Below are 17621 nucleotides of genomic sequence, written 5' to 3' on the forward strand. Positions count from 1 at the left end.
AGTATTGTTCACAATAAATCACCAACAAAGCTCTGCCGATGTCGAAAAAACACTTTTAAAAAAAGAAGCGTATCTAATCCTGAAGTTCGACAGTGCAATGAGTGGCCTCAATACCCTGTCTGAAATTTCACGACTGTAAGCGCAGACTGTGTCCATTTGAGGTACAGGTAAAACCCCTTTTGCATTAATCATGTAAAACGGAGCACGTTCAAAGATGGCCGACACACATGACAGTAAATCTGAGAGTATAAATAGACACTAAAAGATGGCCGCCGTTCCCAGAGACAGATTCAGAGAGTCCCGGTTAGCTGAAGAAATAGGTAAACTGCTGCCAGATTTGTCTAAATCTATTGAAAATACGTAGCGCGTAGACCCGTTTTCTAAAAAGAACACCCTCTTTGTAGAGATACAGTAGTGACAATGGCCCCCTGAATAAGACGCGGACAAGCGAGCGTTGAGCAACACGAAGATTGGGCGGCTTCCGCGAACCCACCTCCAGGTATGCACCGTAATCCGGGCAAGTGCGAGTAAAATGTAATTTGTCTAAAAACAGATTAGTTCCTCTAAAAATTACTTCGCCTTGTTGTTTTTTAATCCAGGAGTTGTTAAAACTAGTCACCATTTGTCGAAAAGATTGTTTAAACGGGCCGAACAACTACGAGAGGATCATTGAGCATCCGATTAAAGAATAAACAGGTATGCTTTGACCAGCGTGACCGTGTTAGGAACGCAAAATTCGGATAAGACACTCAAAACATAATTTGTTGCTTCCAGGAAGAAAATTCCAGAAAAAGAAATAAAAGGTGTAAGCACATGCACATGCACTAAGAGGCCTGCCTGTGCAAAAGACACCGAAGGCAGGTACGTCCAAGAAAAAGCTTCGGCATCTAAGACACTTAGCTGCTGGCCCCTACATATAGCGATGATAACTCACACTTTTATTGTAGATAGCAGAGTAGAAGGACACCTCTCCCTCATAGAAAATAAAGCGACTCTGTGGACCGCTATTAGCTGGGAAAACAGGATAAACTATAATGTGAAAAGCAAATATATGGGACACTATTAGTAAGAGTAGTAAACTAAAACAATGTCGTTTTTATGTACATTTCACAGACAAGTAGAAAAAACAGAGCCCTGGTGAGAACCCGAAAAGTGACATTATAGGGTTTGAAACGCGTCGGCACATTTAGAAGCAATTGACTTGGAAGTCCAATAGACTAATCAATTCATGTTTGGTCTTTCAGAATAATTTTGCTTTGAGTATTTCTTACTTTTTTCCTGCATTACTTTGTTATGGATGAAATATCTAATGAAATGTGACGCAGCTTTGTTATTTGGTGTCACTATAGGGCACCTCCTAGTAATTGATGTCTGTTGATGAAATTGTTTCTATGTGATGAAATTGTCTCTATATATTGTTGAATGTTTTTGAAAATATATGTTGATTTGTTTTGTACATTTGTAAATAAATATGTATTGTGTTTTTCTTAGATATGAAAAAAAGGAAACAATGAAAAATAATGAAATAAAATAGGTATGAATAAAGCGTACCTTACAAACTTAAATGGATATTGGTTTGTAGTGCTCAAATTCGAGACATAAAAGAAATGTGCAGATGGTAATTTTTTGTATAAGTATTCAATAATGGTCATCCAACTGCACGTCCCACGACCTAACTCCTTAAAATGAAATTTTCAATCTGTAGGCACACCAAATAGTGAGCTGTTAGAGGGTTGAGACGAGCAGGTAAGGTCAGGTGCTAAGAAAATTGGTAATTTGGGTAATGACAAAGATGTAGTGTCCATTGCCACTGTTGGAGAAGGGGGTGATGTGGTGGGCAAGCAAGCTGAGTTGCAGCCACTAACTAGTACACCCAAGTCAGAAGTGTCTATTCACAAAGGGCTTCCATACATGGGTTTGGATATGCCGCAGGGAACCCATTTATCTTTGAGGACGAAACAGAGAATTTGGGACCATGAATACGTTGATGTTTTTAAGCTGTTGCATAGGGAGGTGCAAGCTAAGGAAGGGTCAAAAGAAGAAGAGTGGGAGTTAGCGCGACGTCCCAGAGTCCCTCGTAATATTTAGAATTGGACATCGGCATTCCTTATTTTTGCGAGTATTTACTCAGAAAAATATCCTGAGAGGGCAGTGTCTCTTTTTAATTACATGGATATAGTTCGTAAAGCCCAGATGCACTTTGGAGGCTTTTCATGGCTCAATTACGAGGAGGAATTTCGGGCCAGAATGGGTTTATGTAAGGAAAAACCTTGGGGGTCATTGATGCAGAGTTGTGGCTGCAATGGATGTCCTCTTCACATCCACTGGCAACAACCCATACTGCTATTGGTTTACCGGTTACATATCGGCCCTTTCTGCCGCGTCCCGCCCAAGCAGGGGCGGGTGCCACAGGTAGAGGTCAGATGGCGGGATTTGGAACATGCTGGAATTTTAATAGAGGATACTGCAATAGACCAGTTTGCCGTTTCAAACACACATGTTCCCAATGCGGGGGCCGTCATGCCATTACCCAATGCTTCACAAATCAGTCAGCGGCGGGAGGGCAAAGATTGCAGGACTCCAGCTTCGCCACTAGAGCTAGGTGAGCCACATTTCCAATGGTTTAAAAGGGCGGATACACCAATTAAGTTAGAAGCGATGGTACCCCGACTGGCAAGCAGCAAATAAATTGTATTGGGGATTTCTGGTAGGATTAGTTATCAGGGACCTAGGGTTAGACGTTGGGCGGATAACGTAAAGTCAACTAAGGAATTTCCAGAAATAGTTCGAGAGAAATTGACTGAGGAAGTAGCGTTGGGCAGAGTTACGGGCCCTTTCCAGCAGTGTCCATTGCCTAATTTGATTGTCTCTCCGTTGGGCGTTATCCCAAAGAAAACGCCTGGTGATTTTAGACTTATCCAAAACTTGTCTTGGCCAGATGGACAGTCAGTCAATGATTTTATTTCTCCTGTCGATACCATGGTCTCGTATGCGTCTGTTGACGAGGCTTTAAAAATGGTTCAATGATTTAGGAAAAGGCACAGAGTTAGCCAAGTGCGATGTTAAATCAGCTTTTAGGTTGTTGCCAATCCACCCGGCAGATTTTGAATTGCTAGGAATGTTTTTTGATGAGGCCTATTATGTGGATAAAATGCTCCCCATGGGTTGTGCGGTGTCGTGTGCACTATTTGAGTTATTCGGCACCTTTCTACACTGGGTGTTTTCTCAGATATGGCAACAAGGGGCTACTTGTCACTACTTAGATGATTTTCTTTTCATGGGAAAAGCACGGACACAAGATTGTCAGAAGACATTGCAAAAATTTCAAGAATTGACTAGCGAGTTGGGTGTACCACTAGCGACGGAAAAAACTGTGGGCCCTGGTACGATGTTAACCTTCTTGGGCATCGAAATAGACACAGTTGAAATTATAGCCCGTTTGCCACAGGACAAGCGGCAGGAGATTGCAGCTTGTGTAGCTAGTGCTTTGGGTACTTGAGCTGAGACAGGTGCAACAATTGTTGGGTTACTTAAATTTTGCATGCCGAGTCATTAGAGCAGGATGTACTTTTTGTACAACATTAGGCATGGCTAGGTCAGGTACTTACCTGCCACACCACAGGATTCGCATTTCTGGCAAGTGAGGGAGGATTTGAAGGTTTGGTTGCTTTTTCTTCATGAGTTTAATGGAGTTCCAATGCATTTCATAGACAAGCAGTTTGTGTGGTAGGGGCAGCTGTATTCTGATGCAGCAGGTTCCAAAGGTTTTGGCATTTTTTGGGACGGGCGGTGGTGCGCCGAACGTTGGCCTGAGAATTGGAACATACAAGGGAGGAGTATCGCCTTTTTAGAGTTTTTAATTGTGGCACTCATAGTTTGGGGCAGGGAATTTCAGAATAGGTCGGTACTTTTCCACGTTGATAACATGGCAGTAGTGAATCAAGTCAACCATCAAAAAGCTAAAGACTTAAGGGTTTTGCGCCTGCTTAGGGAGTTCATGTTATTTAGTCTGCGATGCAACATTGTTTTGAAGGCAAAATACATCCCGGGAGTTAATAACTGCATTGCTGATGCCCTGTCTCGTTTTAATTGGCAGCGATTTCATGCTTTGGCGCCAGGGGCAGAGGCAAGCAAAACACCAATTCCAGACGAAATTTGGGCCTTAGGGTATTGAGAATTACTCAGCTGATAGAAAACTCCTTGGCCGACACCACTAAGAGGACATACAGACAGGCATGGTCGGATTTCATCAGTTATGTACAGACTGTTCACCCCAGGAGCCACACACAAGTACCGACTCCTATTATAATGGTTTGAAGGAATGGTTACAATTTATGGTTGATGGTTTCAGTCAGAAATGCTAAAGTTTTAAAAGTATGAGAATTTTAAAGGTTTTGGCCCAATTTTACTAAATTTTTGATGAATTGCCTGAATTTGAGTTTACCTGATCTAAAAGAAAGGTGGCCTTTTTTGCTATTTGAAACAAGTGTCTGGGTCTGTTTATTTTGGGCGAATGTCTTCTTCAGCATCAGCAGGCTGCCACCGAGAGGTGATAATGAATGTTCACCTGGCACCCGTGTGGTATTTGTCAGGACTACAGCAGCGGAATAGGTATTATTTATTTATTTAATTATACCTATTCCATTGCATTATATGTCAGCTTCCCCGCCCACCCCACAGCGTTTACCTGTGCCAGTTGTCGCTGGTTTTCCGGAATCACAAATGTGGTTCACACGAGTTCAGACTACAAACTGAAACTGCAAGTAGGTGAAACCACAAAACGCACGGCAAATGGACTACCTCCTAAAAAAATAATCAAAAATATTGTTAATAATTAGTTTTGGGATGCAGCTCTACTTGTTTCTGTAAGCTGGGAAAATGGTGACCCTAATATACAGCAAACCATTTGTTTTGACGTTTTGCTGAAAAGAAAAAAAACCGAGGGAAAGCCTAGAAGTCACGTTGTTAATTATAAAACTTATTTTAAGTTAAAACTAATGAAAAATGTTAATTTAAGAAAGCCTTTTGAAGTAAATTACAACTTGCCTCTTTTAATTTAACTCCCCGCCTCCAATTTCCAGCTCCTCCAACAAGCAATGATCTTTTGGCGCCACCTCGTGGAAAAAGGAAACTCGTCCTTTTATACTTAACAAAACATGTACGTCACGGCAGCAAGAAATTCGGAGAAAAAACATAATCCGTCGAAAAACAACAGATTCCGACGCACTCCGTAAATCCTAAACGGGAAAAAACCTAATATCGATGGCGCAAGCAGGTAATTTGTTTATTGAACCATTGTGTGGCGTTCTACGCAGCCTGCTGTTGATGTTACTCCTTTCTGTTTTAAAGTCCGCGCTACTGCATGCTGACGTTTTCTTTTTGGTTGCGAATATGCTCTTCTCTGTATTTTCTGTACCGTACTTTTTCATGAGGTATTTTTACTTTTTGTTTTCGCTTTTATGTGTGTGCTATTTTATTTCCATCTGTGTACCACATCTGAGCTGTGACACGGACGCAGTGCACTTCCAGTGACTAACCCAGCCTCCTGCTAGCCCGTCAGGCGCGGTGGCCAAGTGGTAAGGCGTCGGTCTCGTAAACCGAAGATCGCGGGTTCGAACCCCGTCCGTGCCTACAAACCGCGGGAGTGGATCCTGGCCTCTTTTTAAAAATAAATGCTATTTTATGCGGCTGACACACTAAAATAATGTATGTAAAAAAATTATAAGAATAAATATGAATGCTGGAGTTTGTTTCCCCGGACACGGTGGTGCCGTTGTTTACTTCCTGATCCTGCAGACTCTTCCTTCGAATGAACGTCCGTAAACCGTGCGTTATTTGAATTAGTGTGTAGAGGAGTTTACATAAATCTTTAGTAAGAACTAATCAGCACAGTATAGCTGTACTCACTGTGGAATTGTCACATTTTTATGTTTAGGCAGAAAACAATATATGCGAATTCATCACGTGTTTTGGGGCTCTAAGGCCCTCCTTTGGATTTAGCTCAGAAAATTTAGCGGTAATATACTGCAAATCAGTAATAAAGTTAAAGCAGATTTAGCGTTAAATTGGGACTGACTTGGAGAAACTCAAGCATATTCTGTGGTCGAAGTTCATTAAAAAACAGTATGGGATTGGAACTGTGATGCTGCACGAAATGGAGGCGGGGTTAGTGAGCGTGGGGGCGGAGTCAAGGAGTGGCTAACAAAACATTCTATTACTTTTTTGGTATTTCACCTTCACGTAAATATATATAAAATAAGGCAGAGATTACATTAAAACAAATGCACGTTAATTTAAACATTGATAAATGTACTATCGTACATTATGAACCTCTGTTAGATAATGCATTGCAGAGAGCCGTCTGAAACAAGAAAACCTCATACTTGAATCATGGTTGATCGAGTGGAGAATAGAGACTTGCATATGTTTAGTGCTACGTACAAGTCTGTGACGAAATGCAGTAGGAATATGTTTCATTATTTAAAACATGCATCCCACAATATAGGATAGGCTGATACCAAATGTGCAAAAAGGTTGAATAGAAAGTGCTTCCGAAAAAATATAGATTTTAGTAGTTATACCCCATATTGTACAAATTGATATTTTTTTAAACTGTCCAATAAAAACACACACTTCAAAGCTCAGTGCTGTGCTGCTGGGGCGATTGTTTATGTGCAGGAAAGGACTCCGCCCTACACATAAACAATCAATAATGGCAAGTTTCTATTTGTGCTGCAGAATGCAGCATACATGGAAAGAGCAAAAAACGAGGAGAAATTAATAATATCTCCTTGCATCACCATTCTAAAGCCTGGTAATCCATGGTGTTAGAATGGTGCTGTTTTTGGCGCTGCCTCTGTCTTGTAAATCTGGGGCAGTGTCAAAATGCAATGGGTGTTGCGGTGGAACACCCACAATAACACCCATTGCACACCCATTTGCTACAGAGGACTGCAGTGGAAAAGGGCACATTTACAAGGTGGCACTGAGCCGCAGTAAGTGACTTAGTGCCACCTTGTAAATATGGGCAATGGCGCTATGCCAACGGAATGTCAAAAAAACTGATGTCCCGGTGGCGAAAGGGGCTTGAAAATATGCATCAATGGGTGTTGCGGTGGAACGCCCACAGTAACACACATTGCACGCCCCTTTGCCACAGAGGACTGCAACAGAAAGGGGCATATTTCCAAGGTGGAGGTAAGCCACGTGATTTGGCTTAGCGACACCTTGTAAATATAGGAAATGGCACTATGCCACTGGAGTGTCAAAAAAGTGACGCTCCAGTGGCGATAGGGGCTTGTAAATATGCCCCATATCTAAATGTTTACAATGCCATACATCTTAGCTGCTAAGTGGACCAATATCTTATGTGACTTCACCAGCAAGCCCTTTTTTGTTAAATACAGTCATATTTTTAACTTTCAAATTTTGATTTGGGGATCCAACATCACAGCAGGCTAAGTCCATTTGGTTGTAATTTAAGAACTGTGTTGTATCTTGAGTCCCATGTTATGTTTGCCCTCTTTGTGGAATCTTGATGTGATGTCACCTTACAGAATGTTGGGAGTCAAGTAGTCACAGTTGGTTTGCTGAGCAGCATGCTGGCTGCTCCTGGTGGGGTCTCGCTGTGATCTTGTACCATCTTGAATAAACCTCTTTGAAACACCTGAACCTGTGTGGACTTGATCACTACAACTTTTGGCGACGATCCTGAAGCGAACCTGCGTCTGTCACCTCTTCAAACCTCAAGTAACTCCAAGTGCAGACTCTACAGTAACTAAAGCTAGCATCTATCTCAACTGGCATCCTTGATCCCACCAGTGACCTCCCATCGGTCGCCCACATCAGCATGCCAGCTGTTCCTGTGCGTCTGGGGAAGTGCCACTACAGGGGCTGCCCATTCAAGCTTGGGCGTCTACTCCCCACTAACTCTACGCATCTTGTGCTGTGCCTGCATCCTGTGCTGTGCCTTCAGTGAGGAGCCTGCTTGCCAACTTCTACGTTTTGTGCTGTGCTTCAGTGAGGGTAAGCCTGCCATTCACAAACTTCTGCACTCTACTTGTCTTGTGCTGTGCCTTCAATTACCACACAAGAACGCCTATACTGTCTGGTAAAGAAGTGTGGTATTATATGTGTGCGCTAGCCATGCCATTTTGTCTGCACCTCTCCTGACATTAACCTCTCTCAGTTTCTCAACCTGTGTGGGAGAGTCGTGGTCTGACAGCTTGAATTTTTCCTCATTCTTACGTGGGACTGTATCGTCGTTTGTACTAATTGGGGCAAGAGGAGTGCTACTGGCTCAAATCTACATTGTCTGCCTTTTCCAAGTGGTGATGCTGCGTGACTAATCTTCTACCACTGGATTAAGCTCAAGATTTTATTTTTGCTCTACCTGCTTGGTTTATGCTGCCTACATGTTGCTTATGTCCCCACAGCCCCCGTGTGAAAGTGCGCAGTCTGCCTATCTATTTCACTGTACCAGAAACTGTCTTTCTACGTTTTCCGTTGATTGCAGGAATTTTTGATACCAAAAGGTGTTACCTCTGCACTCTAACAGGTACAGCAGGTAGCATTGTAGAGACAGACTTGGGGCACATGCATCCGTGCTGTTTGACAAGTGCATGTGAAGAAACGGGATTTAAACCCAGCGGCGCCAGGGACACGCCCAAAGTCTTCGGGTTCACCTGTCTTAGAATACAGAGACACGGGATACTTCTTGGTGGCGTCAAAGATCAAATTTATTAGCTGCAGCCAGTAACAGAGGTCCTAGAAGTACCACACGGTGTATGTTCTCAGGAGACTGCTCAACTTTACAAAGCAAGCCATCCCTTTTTATACAAAAAAAGTGCTTCAGGCAAACATTCCTTATTTACAGTTTGACCACTCACATGTTTCCTCGACAAAAAGCATTGCATGATGACAAACCCATTTTTCAGTTTGTCCAGCCCATAATTAATCATCAAACAAACCCATAATAAACATTCTTCTTTAGACGAGCCGGACAAACCCATAATAAAAAGGACCACAACCCACATCATAAATAGACCATAAAGGAAAGAAACAGAAACAGATAGAAGTAGGATAAGGCATGTTAGTGTGTGGTAAAACTTAACAATGTCCTGTGCTCTGATCCTTAATCTTGATCAGCTAAAGGGCAAGAACTGGTTTGGCAAGGTCAGCTTCAGGCAACAGGGTCAGTTCACTCAGGTCAAACAGAAGTCAGCACAAACTCAAGCTAAGGTGTACGTGTCCTAAAGACGCGTTTGGCCACAGTCATCAGCCTATGTGAGGACAACCACAAAATGGCTGCCATGCACAAAATGGAACCTGAGGGTACAGAACGAAATCTTCAAATACACAGGGAATCCATTGGTGTAACATGACGAAAACACTCATACTTGCTGAACTCACTGTTTACGGTTCGCTGTTACCAAAATCGTAACAGAACCACGACCTTTATGACCCAGGTTCAGAATTCACGGAACCTCAGACCCTCCTTTTGCCCTTACATAGGCAATCACTCAGTCTATATCTGAATCGATGTCAATATTCATCAGGTCATGAAGGTGTTGTTGGAGCATCATCCTATCTCTCTGTACTTCTCTTGAGACAGGCGGTCTCCTTTCACATGTAGTAGCACAAAGGCCACATATGGCGGGACCACACTGTACACAAAGACAACACGAGAAAAGAATCGCTAAAGCCACACCAATGACCTTCAGAGTCTTTCATCCCCACGCGGATAACAGTTCCCAAAACCATCCAGTTAACGACCAATCTCCTTTGTCCACATGTATTGACTCGGAGATCTTATGTAACCTGTAAATGGCCTGGTACACTGTCGGAGCATTATCTGGAATGAAAATGCAGCAACTTGATTGGATCACTTTACATACTCCACCTCGATCCGCAAGTATGACATCTAAAACCATACGATTCTGTAATATCATAAGGCGATCCGCTTGAAGCTCAGCTGTCAAATTACTAAGGGCACCGGCAGTTTCGTTTACAGTGGACTCAACCACTCTTGTCAATTGCCGCAGATTTCTACTGTTAACCATAGGCCCCCAAAACGGTAGGAAACCCTTAAAGAAGTCTCCCACTTCTTGTCCAGCGGTATCTTCCTGATCGAAGACACCTCTAACAACTCTCGTCTTGTGGTAATCTGCTGCAGCAGTATACGTAGGAGGCAACAGATATCCAACATAACATGTTCCCGAAAAATCAGGGGGCAACCATGTATATGCTCTGTTGTAGCAAACAAAATACGTACCCTTAGCTGCCAAAAAGGGCGGGGAAGACTGAGACACAAAAACGTACTTCTGAGTACAAACACTCTTCCCTAACTGAGCTTTCGGATTCTTGCCATTACCTTGCAGACAAAAATGACCTCGGTGGGGTACGATCCAAATTGGAGGTGACCTCTTTCGTCTCTGCTTCTCACTCAGACTAATACTATATCCGGTCGCTTTCCAACCAACATAAGCTAACAACTCATCCTTGGGAATGGTCTTATACGTATTAATATCTCTACTCATATTCGTAATTCCCTTCACCAAGGCTTTATTACTTGAGTTATCTCTCGTGGAACGCAGGGGATAGAATTCGAAGGCATAAATGGACATTGTCTGGAAAGCCCATAAAGACCCATTCTGATTATGGCAGAACCAGATAGGGAATACCTCTATCCGTAGTATGTGGCATAAGACCACACACCCAACAATAAGTGGTGTTCACTACCAACTGGTGTTGATGCAGGACCTGTACAAAAGAATTGTTTACGAATTCTGATCTTCTAACCTGCTCATGTTCAGGAAAAGGGTGAAAAGAATGCAAAGAAGCAGTAGTAGGAAAATACATAGGTTGGGAAGTGGGTGCAGAAGTCAATTGGGTAGCAAAAACAATCCCACCCACCAAAGCTAACGCCATACTAAGGCACATCAGAATACATGTGATCAGGAAACATTTGCTATGCATTATACTACGCATTTTCATTTTCAAGTTCATATTCTCAACAGCTCTCTCAATCTCAAAAAACTCCATCCTCTAACCGTGCTGTTCGCGGCGGTTGGGTCTTCCGTGCTAAGGAATGCGTCTGTCAGTCCAGGGAACACCCTAAGACCAACCAGAACCTTGACCTTGTGTCTTCGGCTGGCACTCCCAAGTCTTTACACCGCGACCCTACAGCTGAACCCGGATGGCGGTTCGAAAAATAAAAATAGGTCAAAACAGTTTCTTGGCTGAGAGAGTGCAGTTATCAAAAGGAAAAAGGAAAGATTATTTATTTACTTGTCCATTTTTCTCTATCTCAAGTTATAACGATCTTTGCCAGGTACTGTATGATCTCGGAACAAAGTTTCCGGCTCAGTGGTGTCCAGTCTCAAAGATGAAGACACAGCTGCTTGCAAGACATCATTATCCTCTTTCTCAGACCTCGTCCATATCAAGTGTGCATCATTAAAAGGCATAAACTTCGGCACACGCTCTGTTTCTGAATCACCAATTCCTTTCTGGACCCACTGGTCGTACGGCAGAGGTAAAGGTACCCTCTTACAGTGTACGTCGTGGATCCAGTTTCTTTTACCGAAGACCTTCACAGATGTTCTCGTGGACAAAAGCACTTGATGAGGGCCTGTCCAACGGGGCTGATCATTCTTGGTCTGCTGAAAATTGCGCGTTAACACCCAGTCACCTGGATTGATGGTGTGACCTGGGTCCACAGACGCGGGTGGGAGGCTATCATGAACCTGTTGATGTAAGACACGCAATTTAGCCGTCAGGTCATACAGATAGTCCGCCAACACAGGATACTCAATGTCACTAAATTTTGTTGGTCTCGGCACTCCCCACACATTTGCCGGGCGACCGAACACAATTTCATATGGGCTAAGCCCAATTCGGGAATGCACTATGGTTCTAGTTGACAAAAGTGCCAACGGCAAAGCATCGGGCCATTGGAGACCAGAACTCGCCTGAATCTTAGCCAGCTTCAGCTTTAGGGTGCCATTATAGCATTCCACCAAACCAGCTGATTGGGGATGATTAGCAGCATGACATTTCTGTCATATGCCCAAACCCTCACACACTCTCTTCATGATCTTCCCCACAAACTCACTTCCGTTATCACTCCACACCATCCGTGGCAAACCAAATCTGAGGAAGTACTCCTTGAGCAAGACTTTTGCTGTGGACAGGGCAGTATTATCTTTTAGGGGATATGCCTCTACCCATCTAGAAAAGGCACAGACAACTACAAGGACGTATTTCAAATTGTTACACCTTTCCATGTGGATAAAATCCAATTGCAAAACCTCAAACGGATACGTCGGAGGTGCAAAATGACCAGCTGGAGTTGGGGTTCCCTTGCCAGGATTATGCATCAAACAAACCATACAATTCTTAACCACATTCTCCGCACATTTAGGAATCCCATCATTCTCCCACACTGGAGCCAACAACTTACAAATCCCTTTCACACTAATGTGAGACATTCCATGTGCCATCGTAACCACTGCAAGCACATACGCATCAGGTAACATCCATCTTTGGTGTTCCGACAACTCAACCCAAACACCATTTGGATCCAATCTTCCCGTAGTCTCTCTCTACACATTCTTCTCCCTCTCAGTAGCTTCAGCTTGAATTGATTTCACACTCTCGATCGTATCCTCACACATTCCAGCTGCACCAATCCATCTTGCAGGGCCTGCAATATACATTCAACCCAACACATTCCTCGCTGTTTCTTTCGCAATTTCATCCGCAAACGCATTACCACGGCCAGCATCATCCGTAACCTTCCGGTGAGCACTACATTTCACAATCCCAACTTGCTTCGGCAAAGTAAGTGATTCAAGAAGCTCATTCACCAACTGTCCATGCTGAATCTTAGTGCCATGGGATGTGAGGAATCCCCTTTCTTTCCACAAGTGTCCAAAACTATGGGCAACACCAAACACATACTGACTATCGGTATACACATTTACTCTTTTTCCCTCAGACAAAACACACGCTCTTGTTAATGCAATCAATTCCGCTGCTTGCGCAGAATTGGGACTAATTCGTGCAGTTTTCACAATCGTACTCAATGTCGTCTCCGCATATGCTGCAGTCACATCACCATTCGGAAGCTTATAGCATGAATCGTCAACCCATAGCGTACCATCCGGATCTGAAAGAGGAGTGTCCTAAGAAAGCAATCATGCTGTTGCTGACCATCTGTATCTACAGAAATCGGCAACAATGTCGCAGGATTCAATACATTGCACTGCTTTATATACACATGACTAGCTAAAAGCGTCAATTCATAACCCGACAACCTCGCACTAGTAAGATGCTGAGTCTTTGTTCTATTCAATAAGATATCCACTGCATGTGGAACCGTTACAACCTGCTAATTATCCGTCACCAAACCAGCAGACTGTCGGATAGAAACAGCCGCTGCCGCTGTAGCTCTCAAGCAACTCTGCAACGCTCTAGCTACCGGATCCAAAGTCGACGAGAAATAAGCACATGGACGCTGCTTTTCGCCGAATGTTTGTGTCAAAACTGACAATGCGCAACCCTCTCTTTCGTGAACACAGAGTGTAAATGGCTTACTGTAGTCAGGAGTACCCAACACCGGAGCAGAACACTATGCATCACGCAATTCAGAAAAACTTTTCTGACAATCGTCAGACCAAGGAAGAGGATTTGGTGTATCCTTACATGTCAAAGCCAACAAAGGCTTCGCCCACAGAGAAATATTTGGGATCCATTGTCTACAGTGCGATGTGATACCCAAGAAAGCACGCACTTCTCTCTGTGTGCTTGGCACAGTCATTTGAGCAATCGCTCGAATTCGTTCTGCAGTCAACCTTCTTCCCTCCTTCGACAAGAGATGACCTAAATAGGTCACTTCTTGGCGACAATACTGCAACTTCGAAGGTGACACTTTATGATGCAAGTCAGACAAATGTCGCAACTAAGAAAGAGTAGCTTCTTTACAAGTTTCCTCATCATCAGCAGCAACTAACAGATCATCCACATACTGAATAAGAGCAGCACCAGCTGGCAACACAAGAGTATCAAGCTGAGTTTTCAAAGCCTGACTATAGATAGAGGGACTTTCGCAGTACCCCTGAGGAGCGCGCTTAAATCGGAAGCTTCGTCCTCCTAAAGAGAAGCCAAAAATGTCTCTACTTTCTTCGGCAATCGGAATGCTAAAGAAAGCATTCTTTAAGTCTATAACTGAAAACCAGGCTGCTGAAGCAGGAATCAAAGTCAAGAAAGCAGTAATGTCCGGAACAACAGGAAACTGTGGCACGACAATCTTATTAACCTCTCGAAGATCGATCACAAACCTATACACAGGCGGCTGAGAAGAATCTGTACACTTCAAGACAGGCAGAACGGGACTGTTACACACGTTACCTCTCGTTTCTTCAATCACACCTTTCTCAATCAGATCATAGATGATCGCTAGAAGCGCTTGTTCACCATCACTCGAAATCCAATATTGGGGAATACGTGGCAATTTAACATTCGATTTGAGCGTCACAACATATGGTGGAATCTCCAAAAGACCCACGTCGTTAGGACCAGTAGCCCAAAGAGTATCAGGGAGAGAATGCAATTCCAGTGGAAGCCGATCTTTAGACAGATACATCGGAGAGATCACTTTCTTACCCAATGTAAGATGTACTCCCGAAGGAGAACAATACAATGTCGCGTGCAATCTCTTTAACAAATCCAGACCCAAAAAATTCTCACCACAACCTGTCGTCAGAATGAGGGGTGCTTCCAATTCACAAGGTCCAATAGAAAGAGACAAGGGACTAGAAACTGGGTTACGAACTGGGGCGCCAGACAATCCTACTGAAACATTCGTTAAGCCAGAAAAAGGTGCGCCAGGGAGTTTAGAGTGCATGATAGAACTCTTCGCTACACCAGTATCCAAAAGAAAAGGCTCTACCACACCCGATGTAACTACTGCAACATAAGGTCCACTCTGATCTACTGGAACTGACACTACTCCCTCTCTTCGTCCTTGGCTGTGCTAGTAATCACTATAATCAATACTCTCACTCTCAACATGGTAATCATCAGCGTAATACTGTGGAGATCTACCAGTCTGTACATTCTGTTGATCAAAATAATTCATTGAATTCTGTGGGGGAAAAGAACGTTCGTTCTGAGGAAACGCACCACGTCCTCTACCCCTAGACACTTGCTGGAAACCACCACGACCTCGCGGAACCGACATACCACTCGCACGTTGGCGCAAAGCAGGACACTCATTCTTGTAATGACCTTCCTCTCTACAATACGCACACTGATTCAAACCTAACGGAGGCCGTGGACGTTGCTGTGACTCCTGCTGAGTCGAGCGGGATGGATACTCCTGCTGTAAAAGAACCTTAGTCTTTAAATCTTTTGTCTTTTTCTCTACTCTCTCTTTCTCGTCCTTATCCCTATTCTCGTAGAACTGAGCAGTCGCTAGTATCTGGGCCGACGAAGAAACAGCCCAAGAACTCTCAGAATCTTTCAAGTTATTACACGGTTCAGGAAGTAAGTTAAAGACAAACTTATCCACGAACAATCTTTGGCCACCTTCCGTACTCATATCCTGACCACTGTGATCTACAAATGTTTCTTCAAACCTAGTGAAGAAATCAGACACGCTTTCGTCCTTTTTCTGCTTACATGCTGACAACTTGTCCCAATTTACTCGCAACGCTGGCATCATCGTTTTCATATGATCTATAATTCTGACAGGTAAATTTGCCACTAAAGGCTCAGGTTTAGAACCACCAACTTGTCTAGCATCTGCAGCAGTAATATTGTCCCATGAGTCGCCTAATTCTATCGCATGATCCTCATGACGAATCTTAGCCCACAAAGGTTGAGGAACTACATTACCCAACAGCATATCTATGTCGGCTAAATTCATGATGCATGCACCAACTGTCTGGGACAATTCCTTGTAATAGCCAGCTGGATTCTTACGGGGATCAGGTAAAGACTGTTTAAGAGGCAAAACCTCAGCTCTCTTCCACGGAACATGTACCCATACCCTCTGAAAATGTGGCAGAATAGGTGGATTAGCGGCTGCATCTCCTTCTCTCCAAACTGGGGGAACCTCTGTGGAAATGCCCGGTGCCCGCAACGGCCAGGCCTGCCCTGGGTATCACACATGGCACGCGCTAGATAGGAACTATGTACAATGGACTACATCATGGTTATGAGGTAGCCCCAATTCTAGGATACAGGTGTGTCAAAAGTTTTTTTTTCTAAGTTAAAACAAGAATATTCAAAGCCAATGAGTCTGGCTATGGCACGCTAGTGCAGTTGTTTTTTTATTTTTTATTGCAGGCATATGCAAAAAAAAGTAAAAGAAGAATAAAGTAAAAATGTTATGGCACCTAAGCATGGTGGCCACATGCTTACAGTAAAACTTTCAGATGTAATAAACAATAACCATTGCATATCATTGTAATGGACGAGTAAGGATGTTTTCTAACAGGCGGGTGTACTTAGAACAGGTGTGGAAACCCTTTTTAGTTCAAATGCATATTATAGGACTCTTATTGGCATACAAATGTACTGTTGGTGTTGAATTATTGTAATCAGAAGGTATAGTTTAAACTTGCAAGTGCGATTCATAATTAAAAAATAAGGAATGGAAAGAAAAAAAACATTAGCAAAATAAAGTGTGGGTCGACCAGGCTTGGCACTGAAGGGCACTCATTTTAGGTCCAAAGCAAAATGTGAATAACAGTTCAATAAACCAATGGGTGAAGAGGGCTGACCCAAAGCCTTTCTAGGTATGAAAATATTTAAGCAGGTTTCTTTTATTTATTGTTTTTTTGTGTGAGGCCAGTAGTATAGCTAACACAATCTCTAACCAACACATAAGAAGTGGCTGCATTTGAGAAATCTAATCTGAAAAGGGAAAAAGGCGGTGGGGTGTAACCTGTTGCACAGTCTCAGCAACTGTGCAGCAGGTTACAACAAGCATTTCTTGCTTGTCTAACTATAGTGCAGTGAATCACATATACTCAACATTTCTTGGTTTACGGATAGAATCCATTCTATAAATAAAGAGGAGCCACTGCACAGCACTTGTGAGTCCACGTTCTTATCGATGGCTGTTCAGAAGATGCAAAATTCCTATTCTGGAAAGCTATATGTTGGGGTAATGTAGTTTTCATGTTGGACAACACATAAGGAAGGCCATTTTAAAGTCACAAGTTTTTAATAAAACATTGACAATCCTGATAAAACAAAAAAACAAAAATGATTTCTTTCTGCATACAGTGTGTGGATGAGATAAAGTATTCAAAGTGTAATTATTGTTTGTACGTTTATTATAGTTCCTTAAGAATTCCTAAGAATTCCTAAGAAGAAAATGCATAGGAGGTGGAATAATGCAACAAACCGCCAACAGCATGAGGTGAAAGAGTAATGCTATTATCTGTGTATACATTTCAATATTGTTAACTGTATGTCATTATACAACACCCTCCAGTGAGTGAGCCATTTACAAACTTGCAATAAAATTAGCTCCAAGCCAGTTACACATTTAACCCACTGTGCCCAATGAACATAGGCCCCAGAATTGGGCTGAGCAAGACTAGTTG

General features: G+C 43.0%; 1 non-coding gene across 1 annotated transcript; it reads left to right on the plus strand.

The window, feature by feature from the left end:
- Positions 1-5559: 5559 nt before the first annotated feature.
- On the plus strand, positions 5560-5631 carry TRNAT-CGU (transfer RNA threonine (anticodon CGU)). The gene has a single exon. It is a non-coding gene; the product is annotated as a tRNA-Thr (tRNA).
- Positions 5632-17621: the final 11990 nt, after the last annotated feature.

Source organism: Lissotriton vulgaris, chromosome 7 (assembly GCF_964263255.1).
Source record: "Lissotriton vulgaris chromosome 7, aLisVul1.2, whole genome shotgun sequence".
Lineage (NCBI taxonomy): Eukaryota > Metazoa > Chordata > Amphibia > Caudata > Salamandridae > Lissotriton > Lissotriton vulgaris.